Source organism: Ciconia boyciana, chromosome 7, assembly GCF_034638445.1.
Source record: "Ciconia boyciana chromosome 7, ASM3463844v1, whole genome shotgun sequence".
NCBI classification, from domain to species: domain Eukaryota; kingdom Metazoa; phylum Chordata; class Aves; order Ciconiiformes; family Ciconiidae; genus Ciconia; species Ciconia boyciana.
In genome coordinates, this window is record NC_132940.1 from 28,325,899 (window position 1) to 28,344,383 (window position 18,485).

The following is an 18,485-nucleotide window of genomic DNA, read 5'->3' on the forward strand; positions in this document are numbered from 1 at the left end:
GACTGTGCAAACCCTGGAGGTCCTTGGTTTGGCTGTCTGCCCTTGGATGCTCAGAGCTGTTCTCATCGTGGGAGGGACTTAGCTGATGTCTCTGCCTAAAAGTACATGATACACTACTTCCAGATCTGCTGCCAGCAGGTTTTTTCTTCACTAAGTAAAAGAAAGGAGGAACTGGTGCACTGTAATGATTTTCTTCTCCTTAAGCTTGGTTGAATATTGATATTGGCTCAAACACAAGGAGGCACAACAATATCTAAGGAGCAGCAGTCGCAGGCAGGCTCTCAGGAAAGCCTTTCATCTCTAAACCAGGCTTGGCCTCATGGCGGCAGGGCTCAGAGAGAAGCCAAACAACTGTTTCTGCCCTTGACACACAAGAAAAATGAGCAGCACAAGAAGGATGTGGATATATTGGAGTAAGTCCAGTGGAGGCCATGAAGACGTTGAGGTGGACAGAGCACAGGACAGACGAGGAGAGGCCAAGAGAACTGGGTCTGCTCAGAAAAGAAGTCTTGGGAGATGATACTGCTGTCTGCAACTACCAAATAAGGGGGTTATTGAGAGGACAGATGAATGCACCACGAAGAAATTCAGAGTGAATCTTCCTGTGGAACAGACCTGAAGGAAATGCAGTGCTTCCCACCATCCCCAAATCTCTGTGCTCCCTTTCTCCTGCCCCTTCTGAACTGGCGGAGTGCCTTGCATGGGTTTCGCTCATACACCTCCAGTTGTTTCCTCCCGGTGCAATCTCTTCCTCTTTAAATAGCGCTCCCAGCAGCCACAAGATGGAAAGCTGCGTTATGTCTGGCTTATGAAGTTGCCAGCTGGAGTTACAATGAACTGTACTTATATCATAAATCATGTGCCTGACCCCTCTTCCAACCGTGGCTTGGCTACAACTTCTCTAATGCGAAAAACACTTGAAGGGTGGAAGCAGCACTTTGTCCTGGTCAGGAATAAGAAGCTCACAGCTTCCAGCGGGTACTTGGGTGAGGTTAGCCCCAAAACCTCTCTTAGAGGATTATCCCTCTAAAAATAGCACACTCGTGATTCAATGGGGCATTGATCATGCAGGCTTTTATTAATGATCGAGGACTGTGCTGATCAGCCAGGTAGCAAATACAGTGTAATTCTTCCAAAGTGCTGTGCAGTTGTGGATGAAGACACTGTCAGGACACAGAGGAATTATGAGTGCTCATAAGGAGTTTAATGCTGTGCACAAATGGACTGATGAGATCCTTGGACAAATAAAAAGGAAGAAGCTAAGTAGAGATATGGGCTGGTGTTGGCACTTACTGACTTGCCTACACATCTAAAAGCACATGTAGGAAAACCGGGAGAGCTCAGAGAAGGGTCATCTCTAAAAGCCACTTTACAGGGACTTTAAATGGATTGAGACCTAATGGTCTCAATCCATTTAGTTTGTCCGAAGATTGAGATGGTTTGAACACAATTTTGTAAGAATCTATGTGAGGAGATTATACTTCCAGGTCTATTTATTTAAAGTCTTGTTTATATACAGGGCTCTTAAATCCAGCGGGCAAAGCCATAAAAAAGATTAAGGACAGAATGTTTTTATGCAGGGAGCGTAATTGACCCTCAGACACTCCACCACAGCTCCAGGCAAGCTGTTCCATCATGTGGCGTTTTAAAGCCAGATTTCGATGAGTCTTTAAAGAGCCAGGGTGTAGCTAGAGGTAAAACCTCTTGCTAAACCGGCTGGAACAAGCAAACGATGCTCTGGAGTGTCTGAGCAATGCCCAGTGCTGGGTATCTCAGAGCAGGTGCCCTCCCATGGAGCAAGGAGCATCCGTGGATGGCCGGGGACTGTCCCCATGCCTTGCCAAGGAGAGGGCTCATTGCACACCCGCCTCCAACCGAAGTGTCGGCGTGCTGGGGAGGAGGACAGTGGCCAGCCAGGCGGCAGCTGATGGCCCAGGAGATGCAGCAGTTTGGGCCACCCACCCTTGCATCTACAGGCAGAGCCTGCCAAGGACATCAGAGAGAAAACAGGCTCTGCTCCTCTCCCCCTCGCCTCCCATTCCCTTTATTTTTCCTTGCCTTGCTGCTGGGTAGCTCTGTTTGCCTGGGACATGGAAGGTCTCTATTTTCAGAAGAACTTAAAACCAAAACATTTCTTCTTCAAACATAAGAAATGATTAATCAGAAACTTTGCTTGGTTTTTTTGTTTAGTTTTTCTATATAACTACAGCCGGTAGGAAAAAAGAAAAAAAAAACAGAATAGGCTTAAAAACTTTTGACTATAAACATGAACAGATCTTTTTGCTCCTCTTGGCTAACCTCACCTTAAAATTAAATCTGACTTTGAGGTTTCAAGGCTGTCATAGGTGTGTAGTGCTTAAGACAAGTAGACAGGGAGGTGGTGGTGTGGGGTGCGGGGGGGAGAGTCCTTCCTCGGGCCAGGCAGGGGCCCTTGCCCTGTTTCAATGCATGGTCTTCCAGACCACGGGCTGATTTTCCCCTCGAGGACAACCCACTTCTGCTGCTCCTCCTGCAGCATTTGCAAATGCCCAGAGAATTGTCTACATTAAGCAGCAGGCCCTCAGCACAGCCAGGGAAAGCTTCGATTTCTGTCTTCTTTTTTGGCACAGAGCCTGCTCATGGGGCTTATCGCAAACTTAAAGATTGCTTGAAAAATGGCCATCAAGTAAGACAGCCCAAATACCTCCCAGTGCTTTCTTTTGAGAACGGGTCACCTCTCTGCAGGGATGGGTATGGGAGCCAGCAGTGCCTCTGTCTTGTACGCTGCCTTTGGGGACCTGGACTTTCCCTGGCAGATTTTTCTTTCCCAAGAGCAGATCAGATTAAACTGTTATCTAAGTCTGAAATGCAATGGATTTCTCTTCTGGCTGCTGCAGCCCACGTCAGAAGCAGATATTATAGCACAACACAGCCTGTGAAACGCTAATCAGACACCTAAGGGGAAATGCTTAGAATAATGACCTGGAAAAAAAGCTCTGAAATTCATTCCCTGTGGCAAAGAGGAAGCTGGAGGGAAGACAATTTGCTGGGGTCCAGGCAAGTACTGTATTTCTCAAAAAGAGACATGTGAAACAGTCCTAAGCCTATCTTCTGAAAATGACTTAGCATGCCTTAAATGAGATAAAATGGGCATGATGGGATTTTTCATAAAGCAGTGGGTCACTGCCTAGCTTTTATTTGTGTGTATAAACAAGAGTGTGTAGGGAAGAGTGTATAAATAAGAGCAAAGAATTTGGAAGTCACAGGGACGCAGCTCTGCGCCTTAACCCAAGGAAGCATCACCAAGTCCAGGCTACAATGAATTCACAGCAGTGACCACCCAGAGCTTTGGGGTAGGTCCTCCTCCTCTCCCTCTGCTCCTTCTGCCTTTAAGCTGCACCCTGCCCCGACCCACGCTCCCGCTGCCAGCCATTGCCATTGCCATTGTGCTCAGGCTTCACCGCGGCGTTCATCAAAGAGCAGGCAATCTCTGAGATGGATGCAATCTCATTAATCTCATGCAAACTCTGGTGAGAAATACATAATACATGATCCTGGATTTAGACATAGCAAGCTGAATCACTGCTTCTTCCCCAGGACATTTTAAAGCTTCTTTTCAGCTGTACGGGACCTTGGGTTGGATCAGGCGTGGCTGGATTTGCTGGCTTATACCAGCTGCAGATAAGTGTTTTCCTTGATGTTTGTAGGAGTACCTGCATTTTCCCACCCACAGGATGCTTGGGCTTCATCTTCTGCTTTCAAGGCCAGGCAGCACAGGGTTGCACTCAGAAAATGCACGTGATTTATTGCACCTCCCTGCAGGGAGAGAAGCACCAAAGAGAAACATGATTGACATCAATGTACATAACTCACCAAATCATTTCATCTTGATGCTGATATTAGCAGCTCCCTGGTTGCAAACTGCTCACAGGCTCTCCATGGATCAACTTCTCCTATATATGCCAAGCCTGGACTGCAACCAGCTCCAAGAAATAAATGGCTAAAAACTGGATAAAATGAGAGGCAGCCTTTTTCTCAATACCTAATGCTTAAAAATGCTGGTTCTAGCCAGTCCCCACCAGTGGGGGAAGGACGGAGGCCAGGGGAGCCGGAGTTCCCCCTCCATCTGCCCCGCTGTCTTGGCTGGGCAGGGGCAGGCGTGGGCACCGGCCAGCGCTGGGCAGCACGGCTTGGTCCTCCCTTGGGATTTACTCCTCTGAGCAGCTGCCCTGGCTTTTTTCTGCTGCACAATCACGCTTGATTAGTTCCTGGAAATATGGAGCAATATTTCCATTGCAATTTATTACAGTCACTGAGACGTAAATTCAGGAGGAAGGGAACAACAGGATGCTGCAGGAACAGCCTTTCAGGAGGCAGGGGCAAAAAGAAAAGAAAACCCTTTCTATTTAGTAGCTTAGAAAAGCTTATTGTAACATAACGCTGTTGAGGAGCCACACTTGCCTGGAGAGTCGTTCGCAAGGATGCTGCTGGGAGGCAGCCCCGAAGAAAAGAAATCAGATGGCAGAGCAGAAAATAGGGGGCCAGGACAGGCACGGCACAGCAGTGAGTGCTGAGAAAGGGCTAACAGGAGGAGAAGAGCTAATTGCGCTTGGAGCGGATTCAGCCACTGTCTTTGCTCTTGCAGGATGCATTGCCCTTTGCGCTCCCTCAGAGAGAGATCGAGAGGAGATGTACTTCTGAATATTGAAAATCAATGCTTCTGTTGGTATTTAGAGAATTACTCCCAGGTACTACGTGTCAGTATTGCATCAGATAATGGAGCAAAATACGGCAAGAGTTGAGGTTTGCTGCTGGGCTCCAGGGTGCCCAGCTGGGAGCACATGCCTCATCCAGAAGCAGCATCCCACCTCGGCAGCAGCGTGCTTATCACCGCACAGACCCCTGCCCGGGCGGCAAGAGCAGTGCTTCAGTGTGAGGAGGAGGCATTTCGCCGGCACTTGGTTAAATTCAAACTGAAACCAGCCTGTGGGTGGTTGCTTGAATCCTTGCCAGTGGGAAAGAAGGGGAAAAAAAAGAAATTATTTCTTTACAAATGACCTTTTTCTCTTGGGTTTATCTGGATACTTAATGTTGTTCTTGATCAGCCAAAGAAGACAAAATGAAAGGAAAATTCATTTAATTAAATCATGGCTGAAAAAGAAAATATATTGGTCAGAAATAATGATATCCTAGTGTAAATGTCCAACACATCTCACTTTGCAGGTTAGGAGATGAATGGTCCCCCTGCAATCCCTGTAAAAGCTCCAAAAATTGAGAGACATCTGAATGAGGGAACCCCAGGAACAGACTGAGCCAATTTTGGCATCCTTTGCATCTGTGTGAGAGACGAAAGCTGCTCGGGACATCATGGGGACTTCATAGCTGTGCATTTCCAGCACACATATGCCGTGCTGTGCGGGCCACCCCACTGGGGGCCAGGAGAGCATTTCCATGCTCCAAACTCATCTTCTCCATGGGGTCCAGCCAGGCAGGGCAAGGGCTGAAGTGTGTTGATTGCTTTGTGTCAACAGACTTATGCAATGAAAAACCGTGGGGGTTTTTCTCAATAACAGGCACGCAGGGGAAAAAAAAAAGCTATGAATTTAAAGTTATTTGTGATTGAAGCGTCGAGCTCCTTCTGCCAGGCCGGATCTTGAGGCAGGTACAAGTGTGATGGACGCACTCCCTCACTACTTCAGCAGCAGCAAAGGCCAGGGATGAGGAGTGTTCTGCAGGAGGGATGTGCCTGGGAGCAAATCCCAAAACCTCAGCACAGTCACTTCTCAGTACATCGGATTTAAGCACAGGGTTGCAGTCAGATAATGCGTGTAGGGAGAGAGGGATGTGAGGATGGGAACTGCTCCAGCCACCAAGAATACCTCTGCAGAGCTGCAGGCAGGTCCTGCAGGGGCTGGGTTAAAGGATGGGGCTGGAGACACTGAGGTTTTCATGGGCTGACTGAGGATGAGCCACGTGGCAACCAAGTGGCTTAAGGCACGTACAAGTAGCACGCAGCCCTGGCACGTCGTCCTTCCCTTGCCACGCAGAGCAGTGAGGAGAAATGACCGTGGAGCCAGGGCCAGAGAGGAAGGAGAGGGAAGGAGCCAGCAAGCATTATAAATGTCCCCCAAAAGCTCAGTAGGAAGGTGTGGATCTCCAACTAGATGAGCAGCAATTAGACGTGAAGCAGGAAATGTGATGAGGATGGTGATGCTGATGGAGTAAAACCCATCAGCACTCGGGCGGCTGTCGATGCGTGTCAGTGACTTACCTTCGCTGTCTCAGTAGCTCAAACCATCGCAAGGTGCCAAAAGCCTGAATGTGAGGTTCAGCCTGCATAAAAAAACTGCGTGCACAGTGCAAATGGGAAAAAGCCCGTGGGGTGAGGGACGCCTGCCTGCGCTGCCCAGCACTGCAGCCTCCGGCAAGGGACACCGGAGCTGGGTGTGCAAAGCAGTAATTGCCTGCGGCATCCCGGGGCTCGGGGTTTCTGATGGAGGCAAAATCTTTTGAACAGACTATCTAATTGGTGGGGGGAGCGGACGTGGTCAGCTAGACCCTGCTATAGAAATAGGTCTGGTGTTCTGAGTTGGTAATTGGTGATGATTTTTAACGATGTGCTCGAGCCCCGCAGGAGAAGCTGCTCTGCTTCAGAGAAGATGAGCCTTGACACAGCTTTCTAACCAGGCCAGGCAAAACACAGCAGTGAGAAATGCAATCAGAGATGGTCCTGCTAGTGTCAGCATCTCACCAGGAAGCTGGTGTCAGAAGGAATAGGGCCAAGAGGCTTAGAAAATCCAGGCGCTTCTGGTGCCAGGTAGAGCCTCGGGCACCTCGCAGGGCTGGGCAGGAAAGACAGGCATGCCTAGGCTGCGGGCAGGGCGATGGCTGGCATCGGCAGGCAGCACCCGTGAATCTCTAGGGCCACCTTTCCCTTGGGTTTTGAGCTTGGCAGAACAGGTGGCCCTGTGGCTACAGCCAAAACTCATTTATTCTGAGAGCTGAGCTCAGACCCTCTGTGAGAATAACCCATGTTATTCTCGTGTTGCTGTGAGGGGCCGAGGCTGATTTGCTAGCTTCCTTGTAAATTCAGTAACTTAGAGTTAACAAGAGCAAATGGAGGCTCAAACCATAAACATGGGCATGTGGATGACAGGCCTCTGCTCCGTCCGCAGAAGCAGAAGTCTCCTGTGGCTGCAATGTTGCCTGAAATGAGATTTTCCGTGTTTTAAAGGATTTGCATTTGGGGATGCACTTGGGGAACCCTAAAACCAGCTCAGAGCTCACCGGTGCTGCCCCTCTGGCCCTCGGGGAGCTCATGGGGAGCAGGGTCCAGCTCAAGCAGCACCCAGAGGATGCCCCGAGAGGGCTCCAGGGATGTTCTCTGCTAAATAACACATCAGCCCTGAAGTTAAGCACACACCGAATAATTCATAAGAAGAAATGAATTATTAAATAACTTCTCATTATTGCCATTCTAATTACACACCGTTAATCTCATACCTAAAAGGTGCTGTAATATTCTTGCTGAATCATATCTTGCTGGTCTCAAATTTGAGGGTTTCAACATACCTCTGGGGTTGGAAGATGAAAGCAAAGCTGGGAGGAGCCAGGGCAAGCATTTCAGGGGCAGGTCTGCAATTTCACCATTCGCTTTGCAGCGAAACGAAATATTTTGAAAATCCCCTTTCCCCAAACCCTGGGCAATTTCGAACCCCCCAAATCGCTGTGCTTTTTTCTCTTACTGTATACAACTAAAATATATTTTAACAGGAGCGGTAGCCTGGAGGCCAGAGGGTCAGTCTGCAGGACAAGCATCTGCTTGTAGGAAACCGAACCTTGTCCAAAGGGTCTCGCGGTGCCTGGGTGCTCGTGCGGAGCAGCGAGACTGTCCACGATGCTTCATCAGGCCTGGGGAACTGAGTTTGCTGGGAGAGCTGCCGTGCTGGGACCTCTCCCGGCAGCTCCCCGCGGTGGGCTGTGTGCTTTGGCAGCTGCCCCAGCATCACCGGGGGCTCCGAGGAGCGCGGCTAATGGGCTCCGCACAGGTGTCTGCTGCTGGGAGAAGAAAGGATCATTCCGGGGAAATGGCAGTTTTGCCTGATTTGTGGGAGTTTCCTTGTGCTTTTATGGCAGCCTGTAAAATGGATCATCTGTCTTAAAAGACGTGGGCAGGTAATCTCAAGCTCAGCTGAGGTCTGCCTTGCATACCAATGCCTGCTGAGGACCGCGGGAGGACCCGGAGGGAGGCTCCAAGCCATCGGCCCCATCCAGAGCGTGTCACTGCTGCATTTTCACCAGCTGACTGAGCTCTCTGGGGACTTTTTGGAAAAAGTGCCTGGGTAGGGGGGATGCTCCATTCTCCTTAGGAGAGCAGGAGACAGCCACAATTCTGTTTTCAGCTGAGGTTTCCAAGGCACTTGTTTACCAGCACTGCCAATGAAATCTGTCATCGCATCGGCACTGCTGACAGCTCTGTTTGGAGCTGGCTTTTTGGGGAAAGCACCTCAAGAGCGCTGGAGGCAGTGGTGGGGCTTTGTAGGAAGGGCATGGCAGCCATGTGCACTTGCCCACCCCTGAAACCCATTAATCAGCACCCCAGTGCAGGGACCCTGCTCTCCTTTACCCTTGCTGGGACCAAACCAGTCCCTGCTGACTGGTGCCAAGGGGTCAGTGTGTCCCCTTGGGCTACTGCCTGCTCTGGGAGCAGGACCTGGGCTCTCCCTGCTGGAGAGCAGTCCCTGGCAGCTGGATCCTTACCAGCCACCAGCAGGGTTATGTGTCTGGGGGTGGCTGGTGCCACGATGATGCCAATGTCCCACTCAGCATCGCCCTCTGAGCCTGTCTCACCAGCCAGGTCCAAACCTGCCACGTTCATACCTGATCTTCTTGCCACGCCTGGGATGTGCAAGGACTCTGGAGACTGTGGTGTTATGTCTGCTGTGCTCCTCTCGGCTAGTCATTAGGTAATTACCTGGAAAGTCAATTGGGTTTGCCTGGATTAATTTATTTATTGCACACCTATCCTGCTGATTTCTCCCAGGCCCACAAGCCGTGAAGAGCTTCTCCCAGGCAGTGATGCAAGTGGCCAGCGTCCTCAGGAGCTGCATCAGGAGACACTAAACTGCTCTAGTGGAGCAGAGAGCAGCACCGGGACAGGCACAACCACCCTCTCCATGCCTACTTGCAGGGCAGCATCCATGTAGGGGTCTTGTGCTGTGCTCCAGCTGCTGCTGTCACCGCTGGGGCCCCCATCCTATGCACCCTGACTGCCTGGTGTCACATCAAGGCAAGCCCGGGAGCCAGCGTGCTGCTGCCCTGGCAGCAGCCTGGTGCGTCCAGCCCTGATCCGGCCAGGGTCTCCATCCCCGCAGAGCTGCTGTGGATACCCAGGGGCACGAGGGTACGCTTCTCCCTGCAGGCAGGGAGGTGAGCCAGGGAGCTGCGAGGTCCCACCCAGCCCCATTTCAACAGCCATGGGAGCAGGGTAGGGAAGGCAATCTGGGGAGTGTCGTGTGAAGTTTCCAGCCTCACGTCAGCCTCCCATCAATTTCCTCAAGTAATGAAGAGGTAATTAAATTTTGCAGGGGAAGGGAAGCTTCACCGATGGCAAGAGCATATTGAAGCTCCCGATCTCATCAGGGGAAATGCTAGGCTCCAAATTAAATGCATTTACTGTTTCATGTATCCTCACTTACAATCGTTGTAATGAATCTGGGAATTAATTGTTTGCCCGTTTAAAACAAGTCCCCTCTTGCACTGTGCCATGCTCCCCTCCTCCCAGCCCGCCGTAATTTGATATTCCAGTTAGAAAACAAATTGGCATTCATTGGAAAATCAATCTTTTCATTGTTTAACTCTCATTTCTCCAGGGAATGTGTGGGAATGGAATTACATCCTCTGATATGAACCCTCTCTGAATGCCTAATTGCGGCTGAGGAGCAGAGGGGCTGCCCGCATCCTGGGAGCTGCCGGGACCCTGCACCAGCAGCATCCATCGTGCTGCCTAAGGAGGAGCACGGCATCGGTCCACGCCAGAGAATATGCACCAGTCGCCCCAGTAATGAGCCCAATAACAGAGTCTGTCATTTATTAGCTGGGATAAAATGGAAAGTGCTTGTTACAGTGGGGGAGATGACAACAAACAGTGTGAAGAAAAGCCTGAAGACACACCGTATTGTGTTTATTCAGGCTGAGGAGAGGAAGAACAAACAAAATATGTCCTTTTGCGCCGGTTTGAGCAGAGCCCAGCTCCTGCCCTTCCGTGTGCTGACACGCTGCTGCTCCTGCAGCGCTCAGCCTCGGGCCACCAGGGTCCCCAGGGACGGGGGCTGGCAGGTCCCCAGGGTGCTCTCACAGCCTACGCCAGCCGTCCCCTCTGCACAAGGACAGAGCAGTACCCACTCTGGGGTACTTTTTCCTTGTAAGAGGGCACTTTCTAACCACGCCAGGCAGCTGGCCTGGCAATGATGCTTTTGCTTCCCATGGAGACACTTGCTCCTGAAATAAACTGCTATTTTTATGGGTAACATTGGTTGTCTTCTACATTTACTGCAGGAAAATGAATAGCCACTTCTATGCAAAAAGGTTTTACTGTGATATCAGAAAGCGCTAATGGATATACAGAAGCAAATTATATGGTACCCCATGAGTCAAAACTCCCAGACAGAGATTTACAGCAAAACGAGTAGCAGGCAAAGATAAAATCCTGCAACCAAAGCAGGTCATATAATTAATCAGGGACAATAAATTTCTGAAAAATTGAGCTGTCAGTCCCTTCCATCTAGATGCCCAGCTCTATTTCAAAGCTAAATGACTTGTAGTCGCAAAGAGTTAATGCAGCAGATAAAGCACCGCCGCAGAAGCAGCTTGTGCCTTTGCAAGGGACGAGGTTTCCCCTGACCCAGCCGGAGCCTGCCAGGGTGCGCTGGGCAGGCGCTTTGGTGCACGGGAGCCCCCGGAGCATCCTCCCCCTCAGGGTGCGGGCAGCGGAGGGGCTCCCTGCCCACCTGCCAGAGGTGCAAACCTCTGCCAGCAGTTTTTCCCCCACCAAAATGAACGGTCCCATCACTTGGCTCCATGGGACAACACTGCCTTTGTCCACGAGCCTGGGGCACATATTCGTCCCCCCCCGGCTGGGCTGTCACTCGCTCGCTCGAGTTTCCTCTTCCCCTCCCTCTCCCTGTTCACAAATTAGCAACAAATATGTTCCAGGTTGTACTAATTAGTTGTTTGGAAGATTTCAAGGGACAGTTTGGGCGAGCATATGCCACCGCCGGGAGCTGGATCTGGCAGGCTGCCTCCACGCCGCCGCCTGGCAGCCACCCCACAGCCACCCTGGGGGCACCCACTGCCCACTGGTGTTCCCCGTGGGGCACCTGCCCAGTGCAGTGGGTCCACCCCCTCTTCCTTACAGCCCCGGCAGGCTTCGAGGGAAGATTTAGGGTCCCCAAAGTTGGGTGTACAAGGTGCAGCCATGCTGCTGGCATTCTTTTGCATGGGGTGGGCTCTGGCTCCCCATAGCCAGCCTGCCCCTCGCCCATTTCAGCTCCGACCCGTATTTCGCACAGGGGGCATCAGCAGCAGTGCCATGAAAGATGGTGTGTTGCTCTCTGCAGCACCGTAATCGCATTCCCTCCCTTTTCTCATATTCTCACTTAGCTCTCAAACACTATTTGAGCATCTTTGTCAGGCACATATTAGGAAACATTCTTCATAAAAAATTAAGGGCTGTAGAAATAAAGTTACCTCTCTGAGGGCTTCAATTACACTGTAAGGTAATTGTGTCTTCCCCAGGCCTCCATCATGGTGTTTGGGAGTCTTCAGCAACAATTTATGTATTTATTACAGTTTAAGTATCCTTAGCCCTCAGCTCTTTCCAGTAATGAAAATATATAGTGCAAAACCCAGCAAATACAGACTGAGTCATGTGTAAAATATGACGGCAATCCTCCCGGCCATCACACCATAGAGAGAAGTGGCAGTAACCCCCTACACCCTTGCAGGGCTGCAAAGCTGGTCCCGTGTGCTGGGCTCTGTGAGCCCTCCCTAGAGCATGTATAGGTGGCAGGACAAGGGCAACCACGGCAAAGGGTTGGGGCTAAAACTGGCTGGACTGGGACTGGTACCAGGGCAAGGCAGAAAGCCTTTCCCAGGGAAAAACCACAGATTTGTTATTATTCTTGGCACTAAAGGTTGCTCAGAATTGGGACAGAAAGGCAAAGACAGACTTTATTTCATTAATTTCTTTTTTTCCTGAAAAGTCTTCTTTTGTGTGCAAACTTTTTTTGGCAGGGAAGGGCTGCAGTGGCAGGAGACAGGCTGAGCTCATAACGCAGCAGGGGAGCATCCCCGGGGCCAGCTGAGGCCGCCTCCAGCTATAAAGGGAGCGGGGCTGGGGCTGGGGCTCCCTCTGCCTGGGGGTTTGCCCAAAGCAGAGCCGGGACAGCGAGGCTTCACTTCACCTCTCGAGGTGCTGCGGATGGGATGCAGGTGAACCCCAGCCCTCCCGGCAATGCCCTGATGCTGCCGTGTGTTTCCATGTGAGCTGGTGGATCCGGCCAAGGCAGCCGCTGTGAAAGGAGAAGAAATGCTGTAAAAAAACCCAAGGTAATTTGGGTCCTTTCTCCCCATGCCCAGCCTTGAAAGGGGCTAAGCATCTTGGCAGAGCAAAGTAGTCCGAAGGGACCAGACTTTCTTTCCCCTTGGCTCTGAGCAGCAGGTCCTCCTGGGCTGCTCAGCACAGCAGAAGTCTGTACTGAAGATGCAATAGGAAAAAGAGCCTTGTAAGATGCCATTGGAATAAATAAAGACAAAAAGCAAATTTTTCTTCTTGTCAGAAAGACACCAAGTCCTACACCTTGGGTGAGAAAGAGATGATTTAACAAGAAAAAGATGTCACTAAATCCCTGAGCTATGAATCACTCTTCTTGCAATCTTGCAGCAAAAATACTTAACAGCCGTTCTGTGCAATATCAATACAGGAGCTTGTGTTGGGGATTGCAGCTGATCTAGGGTAAATGGGCAAACAGGGCCTGGCCGCTTGTTTTATAGTTGTAGGAGAATTATACAGCAGCCGGGAAATATTTCCTGCCCTGCTGTCTTACTGGCTTATGCCATGAAGACGGTGCAGTCGGCATTAGACATGCCTGAAAGCCTCAAGGACTATCTGTGGGGACACCCTGGGAGAGGGGTGCTTTAATAAAAACCTTTTGAGCATTCATTCACATGGCATCATCAGGCAATTTAGGATTTTTTTTGCCACGAAAAAGAAAGAAGGAAAAAAGTCTGCCGAGTTAAAGCAGAGATCAGCACCAGCAATCTCCCTCTCACAGCGTTCAGATGGTGATGCTGTGGGGAACCTCCGTCGGGGATGTGGGTGACCAGGGTGAGCGTCAGGAGAGTTTCCCAAGGGTTCAGACGGACATTTCCTGATATAGAAGCTGTTAAGCCGGATGCAAGAAGCTGCTGTATTGCTGCAATGATTTAATTGCTGAAGAAGTGGTAATTGCTTAGGGAGTAGTGACCACGATCTGATTATAGTCCATGCAGGCAAACAGAGGGCAGCCCCAGCCAGTAACAGAGCTACTAGATGTTTCAAAAGGGCTAGCATAAATCAGGGGAAATTACCAGCAAAACTGACTGGGTGGAAAAAACAATAATTAAATGATTGTGAACGGAAAGTTAAAGAGCTCTTTAAGAAGTGTTTAAGAAACAGTGAAGGAAACAATTTTGCCAGAATAAGAAAACAATAGTTGGAAAACAAGGAAGGGAAAGATGTCTGTAAAGAAGACGCTGTGAGAAGCACAGGAAATTGGGATGAGAAGCAAAGTAATAAGAAAATTTTGAATGTTGGTATAGATGCCACTGTTCCAAGAAGAATAATTTAAACAGAGTTAGAAAAGAGAAAGCGGATCCTCTCGTGGGCACAAAAGGCTTGCAATTCGGAAGGGGCAGGCGGGTGTGATTGAAAGAAGGAGGGCATGTGTTTATACCAGCTGAAGATGATGGATGCTCTCTCTCCTATTTGCACTAAAGCGGCATATTTTAAAATTGGCTGACCTACCTAGCTGCCTCTCCGGAGCCTGCAGCATTGCCTGGGTGACTCCTGCCCCGTGGTTAGCGGCTGAACCAGAGCGGAGCCACCTTCCCCTGGCTGGAGCACGTGAAAACAGGTGGAAACCGTGGGGCTGCAGACACCATCTGGGGGTGGATGGGGACTGTGCCCAAGCCACAGTGATGCCACCACCCTCGGGCCCCTGCTCCCCATGGCTTTTGCAGGGCTGATCTCCCGGGAGGACATGTGGTAGCAATGAGAGCAACTGTGTGCCCACCGCTCCCCCGTGCCCGCAGACTGGGCGGGAAGGGCCAAGAGCAGTGTGTCCAGCTGGGAGCTGAGAAGACCACCCCAGCCCTGGTGTGCCGACTTTTAGGCACCAGGTACGGCCTTGATGTTGACTTGCTGGACCTGGGCTCAACTTGTGCTTCAAGGGTAAGTGAAGAAGGCTTTCAGGTCTATTGCAACCCGGTGACACTGGGTGCAATAGACAATGTCGCCTCGGGGAAAGGCCAGCGGGTTCAGCTGAGCAGCAGCATCCCTGCCTGGAGAGGCAGGAGCTGCTGTGGCTGGGCTGTTTCAGGAGTATCGCTGCTCGCCCACTCTTCTCCAGGCAGCTTTGCTCATCTGAGGGAAGCCACTGTTCTGGTAAGTGACTGCTCAGTATTTCACTGCCCTTCCCCCCATGGAAGCTTTCTGGAAGAAAGCACTACAGAAACCCTCTGCCCTGATTTTCAGGTTCAGCTAAGCATCAAAAAGCAGATCTGCCGCCTAGCCGGAGAGCAATTTGGAGAGCTGCCGGCACAACTGAGGACATCACCTCCTAATTGCAGCAGGGTCACCTCTTGGGTTGCCTCCTCTGCTGTCGGACCAAAACGATGTGATCACGTTTTACTTTTAAATCTTTCCATTTTGATCCCAAGGAAAGTAGCTGGGAGTTAATGAGTAGCGTTTCTTTTCCTGAAACCTGCCAGTGCCACAGCGATGAAGGTGTAATTATCTCAAGCTGGACATTAATCTAAACACGAGCCCGGTCTCACTGCTTTTCATTCGCTTGTTTTTATTGATCCTTTTTTTTGACTTGTTCTTGCTTCCTCTTTTTAAAGACTTCTAAATTTATGGCCAGCTCAAAGGGAGCACTGCTGGTGTAATGAAAAAATATCACAGTTTGGTGCTGTAACTTTCTGGCTGTTTTCTTGGGCCCTTGTTACGTTTGTTTTCATCTGAACACCATTTCCGTATAACAGTTGCAAACAATATTGTATTAGCCTTAATTTTGACCTTGACACAATTTCTACCAGAAAATTGTTTTGGCTCAGAAATGGCCAGATTTACTCTTCAGGCCAATGAAAATAAGTCTGCAAGGTTGAAAAGAAGATGTCAAAAGCAGGCATTAAAGATCACTTTAAATGATAACAGTCGTACTTGAAGCAAAAATAATATACAAAGCTTTCATCTAGCAATTTTCATTCTTGGACAGCAAGTGCTTTACAGCAGAGTTCACTGTCAGCAGCCCTGTTTTTAAAGGTGAGCAGAAATATGGCTTTTTCTTTGCTATGTTCCTCTACCCAAAACCTGCTTGTTAATCTGAGACTCGCTGGCTCTCCTGCTCCCCCGGGACATGCCTGTGCCCACCTGGCTGAGCAACGATATTTGCAGCGACTGCCCTGTGGGACCTGCGGGGTCTGGTACCAAGGCCAAGAGGAGGTTTGCTCTTGCCTGATTAGCTGACTCTTCCTTTTTTTTTGTCTTCCCATTGAATATAGAGAGTTGGCTTTAGTCTGAGTTTTGCGCCCTGTTGGCTCGGCCTCGTGCAGCAGAGGTGGCCAGAGCTGAGGTCTCGCTACTCCATCGAAACATGTCCTGTATCCCCTGGTCCCCGGTGGTGTGGGGGGCTGAGCACCGTGGCATGGGCTGAGCCAAACCTTGGCCTGGGACCGGGCAAATCCAGGTGACAGCACAAATGCATCCTGAATGTCCCCAAACTCATCAGCTCTGCTCTATGCATAAAGATGATGCACCCTGTAAGAGCAAGTACCAGGACTGGCATGGACACCTGAGACTGGTTTAATCCCAGGTTGGGCACCTCTCGGCTGCTCTCACGTCTGAAGGCAAAACACTTCGCCCCGTGCTGAACAGGGCAGCGTCAGCCTGCCGAGGGGGGCTGAAACGGGAGCTAAAATGGCAATGCCCTGCTCACTAGGACTTTGTTTTGCAGGGGCGTGGGGTGCTGTGGAGCTTTGCTGCAGTTCCCTGTGCAACACCCCAGCGTGTTTTGTCTCTGTGGGTGAACGTGATTTATTAAATAAACCTTGGTGTCTCACGTTAGTAGTTCTAGAGAGACTATTTCTTGTCTTTGTGTCCCCAGGGATGAGGACTAATCAGGATAAAACAGTTGCTGCACAGGCTGAGTTGAAGGACCCCCTGCTGGGAGGTCTCCATTGCCCCAGGAGTGGCTGTTCTTCACCCCGAAAATGCAGGCTGCAAATTGCAGGTGCCTTTGAAGGTCTGATGCCAGGGGAAATGCAGGCAGGGCACAGCCCTGCAATGCTGCCTACCGGCTCCTCCCTCTGCATGTAGGTGTGGGGTCCCATGGGGGACAGCGGGACCCTCCTCACCCCACGGCTTGGCTAGGTGGCCGCACAGGGTGCGTGGTGCCTGTAAAGCAGTGACACCGAATGCCTGGCTGCCTGCTGGGGCGGCAAGGCTCGCTGTCTGCTGCCTGCCCCGTGGCTTTCAGGCATTTTCTCCCCGTTTCTGAGCCGAACTCCATGCTTGTTTTAATTGAGTGGTTTTCCTAAGCGGGGTGCGTTCTTCCCGAGCTGAGCGCTGCCCGATGGCACCCTGCCACCGGCTGCAAAGGGTCTCCATTTAATGCTGTCAGTGGGCCCAAAGACAAGAGGTCCCACCTCTGGCCAGGCTCATTGGGCTTTGGCTTTGCACCTCTTTACTGCTATAGAAATGCTGGCACCGCAGAGTTTGCTGCCAGGTAAGCTCAGCAAGGAGATCTTTCCCACAGGAAGTTTAATTGCAGCCATTAAGCCTTTAATCTAACCAGGGGTTATATCTCTAAATGGCAATGCCATCTCTGAAATGCAGGCATGCATTCACGTACCTGCTCACTGCTTGTTTAGCATTGTGTTTACGGCTATTTTTAGTGAACCAAAAGCAGGTAGTTACACACTTATTTGGCCATAAAATTCATTTTAAAACAAATAAATAAAAACCTCACACAAAAGCAAACCTATCCGTCTTTGAAAAATAACCCCCCAGCTTGCAGTTCCGCTGACCGTGAGAGCTGTTTGCGGCTGGCTGCCTCTGCCTGGTTTTCTGCTGTAGAGGCCCCGTCACCCGAGCCCACGCGGGACACAGAGACCCCCCACCCCAGCTCGGCCCCCTCCCCGCCCCTGCAGCCGAGTCCTGGCCCCAGCGCGGGACCTGAGCCACGCTGCAGGGTGTACAGGGGTGCACACGTGGCGGGGGGGAAAGCCCATCAGGGTACGGCATTCTGCTCTAAGTAGCGCAGAGCAGCCTAGCCTGACCGAACTGCTCCGCTTCTTGTGCTTGTGACCGAGCTGTCCCATCACACTGGGTGCAGTCCCTCCAACATGCTCACAGACGCTCACAGCAATTACCAGTCCCAGAACTCGGGATGAACACATGCTCCAGACCTTAATAGTAACAGGATGCATTGCATGGTGATTAAAAAAAGTGGGACCAGCGTGGCTCACCTGATGGGACTGGGGACGAAGGCGATGGTGACCAGCACAGGCTGGTTTGCCAATGGAGGCTGCTGGTACGACTGCACTGCAAGTCCCTTCCTCTGGCTTCTTGTGGCCTTCATCAGCAAGGAAAAGCCCAGGAGCTCCCAGCAGAGCCCTTTGGAGCTGTGTGACGGGCACAAAGCCTCTCCATCCAGGGCTGGATGGCTGCCAGAGACCCACCGGCCTCCCAGCCCACCTTGCAACCAGGGTTCAGGACTCTCAGGTGTAAAGCAGAAAGAGCTTTTATTTTTGTCCAGCCAACTTTAAATAAGCTGTCCTATGAGGAAACAGATGCTTAAAAGTTATAGACAAACACAGACAAAGTGGGATACCCCCCAAAGGCTGCTTTAAATAGAGACTTCACTTCATCTGGATGTCTTATTCCAGTAAAATCTTATCTGCAAGTTTCAGGGCTGCCTGGGAAATCTTGCTGCCTCACCAGGGAAAAGGATATTTAAAAAGGATTAAATCTGACAGTATTATATCGAAAGTGGATTTTTAAGACATAAGCAAAAATTCAAGAGGAAAAGGTTAGTGGGCTGTTGAAAACACAACTGCATTTAGGCTAATAAAACTTAATTTCTAGTTAGATATTAACCAACTGAATGTGATGAGCCATGCTGACTGGCTGGGCTCAGGCACTGACGAAGGCAGGAAGATGCTGTGTCGGTGACGGGGAGGCAGGG

The 18,485-nt window shown here is 50.6% G+C and overlaps 1 long non-coding RNA gene across 2 annotated transcripts; it reads right to left on the reverse strand.

The window, feature by feature from the left end:
* Positions 1-3,610: 3,610 nt before the first annotated feature.
* LOC140655016 (uncharacterized) lies at positions 3,611-11,845 on the reverse strand. Of its 2 annotated transcripts, none has more exons than XR_012043601.1 (3): positions 11,728-11,845; positions 8,860-8,953; positions 3,611-3,795 (listed from the first exon to the last, which is right to left on the reverse strand). It is a non-coding gene; the product is annotated as an uncharacterized lncRNA (long non-coding RNA). The 2 variants fall into 2 exon arrangements; XR_012043602.1 differs by lacking the exon at positions 3,611-3,795 and adding an exon at positions 7,804-8,034.
* Between the last annotated feature and the right edge of the window lie 6,640 nt (positions 11,846-18,485).